Below are 3,127 nucleotides of genomic sequence, written 5' to 3'. Positions count from 1 at the left end.
TAAGTTATTAGCTTTTCGATTTGGGTATGCAAAATAGGCGATGATTACCCAAAATGAGGTGGATGTTAAGAGGTTATAATAATGTACCTTAATGAACAGAGTCTGAATTTAACAGAAACATTTATTACAGGTTAGTAATCATTGTGACTGATAACATGTAACAAAGACTCAGATTGATGCTTAGAAATGGAGCGGTTCTTACTTTTATTGATAACAACAACCAGCATAAAGACACATGACTGCCAACAAAACAACTGCTGCTCAGCAGCACCCCCTGTCTGAAATCTGAAGCAGATAGAAAGACAAAAGGTAATAAAAATTATCCCAGCCAGCAGGATCCTCATTCAGAGGAATCTGTTCTCCTTCCTACAATTTAAACTATGAAAACTATGAAATGAAACCAAAAGTTTACAAACAGGGTTTGGTCCAGAGAGAAACTAAAGCTCTGAACTTTGGCAAAATTTCTCATTTCAGAAAGTTTAAATGTTTTATTGTCAAGAAGTGTTTATTTATAGACCATATCAGTAGCAAGACGATTCAAAGAGCTGCATAGAAACAAAGAAAAGGTACATTGCTATAAATGTAAGTAAACCGAGGGTTTAAAGTCCTTTCCAGTGTTTCAGGAGTTTATTACAGATTAGTGGAGCATAAGAACCAAAAAAGCTGCTTCCCCATGTCTGGTTCTTGTTCTGGTTCCTCAGAGTATATCGGATCCAGTAGACCTGAGAGATCTGGCTGTTGATTCACTGACAACAAGTCTGTGATGTCTTTTGGAACTTTTCTGTCATGATCTCAGCCCCAGTAGCTTCTCTGATTACTCACCTCATTCACCTGCAATTCCCTCCCTGGTTTTTAATTATCATTTATCTTATTCACCAGTAGGTAAATGAAGTGAGTAATCAGAGAAGGTACTGTGGCTGANTTATTAAGTGCATTTTGTTGTACTGCATTAGAATTTGTACAGAAAAAAGAGAAGTTTGGTATGACTTGTAAACAACAAATACACAGTATTACATATACTGTACACCAACACACGTCTGGTAATTAAAACATTTTTATTAATAAAAGAAAACCTTGTTTTCCCTTCACTTTTTTTTGGCTTATCGCATAAAATCCCTGTGAAACAAACTGAGGTTTGTCGTTTTATTGTGACAAAATGTGTACTAATCTGACTCTTCATCTTGCAATAAACATCCCACCATAAACCTTGGGCAAAGTTCTCCACAGACTGGGATGCATTTTAATTTAACTGCAATGTCTTTAGTCCCCCCCCCCTCCCTGTTTATATTTCAGCTATTTCATCTGAAACTGTTGTGAAAGCAACAGTTAATAATCACCACACAAATCAGCAATAAAAATCTTAGAAACCTACACACAAAAAGTGCAATTTCAACATTTGAACCAGGTGTCCAGACAAATGGATTTTGAAGAATGTAATTTCGACAATGAACCAAAATCATTCTAACCATTCTCAATGAACATAAAAATCCCTACTAAATATTTAAACATATTATTTTTGGCCAAATAACATACCTTGTTTGGAAAAAAAATAAAACATTAATGCCAATGCAACCTTGCACTGTCATTTACTGGAACCCACTTGGCATTTGATCCCACATTTGCCTCCTCTAAGATGAAAGCAGCTTTAACTTCAAGTTGTTTATTTTTGCTGATAGTTTGAATCCATCCAACTCCAGGAAATGTTTTTGGAACACTTCAAAAGTGTAAGGGAGAGGGTATGCCAAGTTCAGCGCATATATGAGTCCCATGAGCAGCGAGCAGGCTTTTGCAGTACTGTGGCATGGTGGTAAAATCTCCTGGCCTTCAACAAGGATGGAGACATTAACGGGATCCTCATCAGCACCATGGAGAACAACAATCTTGAGGATATGTTTGTTGAAGTCACACCGATTGTCCTCCTGCATGTAATGCACAACAGAAAATAATGTTTATTCTTTTATTGTAGAAACAAATAAATAGCTGCGTGAATCAAAGTGACTTATTTATCATGGAAGAATGAACACAAGAATACCTCTGTTTTTTTGACTACTTTCTTCTTAACTTGAATATTTAAAGGGACGTTGTGTAACATCTACTGTTAAAACTGTTAGAAAAATTAGCGTTTGTGCTGTTTTGGTATAAGAGATAATATAAATTTTTATTTCGGCCGGTGACGTTGCCCAGGGAGTGAGCGGTTGTTCAACCCAACACCCCCACCGCCGAAATTAAATGTTATATTATCTGCAAAACTGAAGCAGCGCAGATGCTTATTGTAAGCAAGCACGACACAGCTATCCCCCCCAATGCTAAGCGTTGTTCGTTTATCTTAAATACCTCAAGTTAATCTAACGCTAGCTACAGCCATGTTGCGACCAAAAGTTTTACAAGGAACAGAAACGCGAACATTGACATTTCTAGCGTCAATCTACACGCAGACTTAGTTATTATCACAAACGTAATGTAGAGCAATAATAACTCACCTCAAACTGTTGTCGGGACTACCTCTTGCTCCGTCTCTGATCCTATAACGTCTGGACTCGGAGCAGAATCAGTCCTGCTGTGACACTACAGTGCGCATGTGCCGTGCTACTGCTTCAAAATGCTACATTTTTTGAGTAACGTTTATCCAGTATTTTTAGTTTTTCTTCATACAACTGGTAAATATTTAAATAGTTTAAGAAAAAAACTCTTACAGAGGCTTAAAAATTCTAATTAGAAATTATTACAAATACTCTAATAGAGTTTACAACAACAAAAATAAAAAATAAAAAGTTTTGAATAACATTTTTATTGAGTGCATTTCAAAGATCTTATACATTCAACACATCCATTTCGGACAACAACAAGTCCATGGATGAATTAGATGACAATTATATTCTTGGTCATCTTACCATTTTATCCTTACACGCGTGCCTTCATGTGATAAAGAAAAAACACTTCCTTTCCTCCTTATTCATATTCATATCTACAAGTGTCCACTCCAATAGAAATACACCTTTTTTCTTTAACAAAAAAAACAACAACAAAAAAAAAACAGATAAAAGAAACTAAAACTATACAACACTAACTGTGTGGCAATAGGAGGTTCTCAGCCCTAATTTTATCATACAACAAAATCTGATCTCAC

Source organism: Cyprinodon variegatus, unplaced genomic scaffold, assembly GCF_000732505.1.
Source record: "Cyprinodon variegatus isolate N-32 unplaced genomic scaffold, C_variegatus-1.0 Scaffold1591, whole genome shotgun sequence".
NCBI lineage: Eukaryota > Metazoa > Chordata > Actinopteri > Cyprinodontiformes > Cyprinodontidae > Cyprinodon > Cyprinodon variegatus.
The sequence above is the reverse complement of the archived record's forward strand: the minus strand, read 5'-3'. Positions refer to the sequence as shown.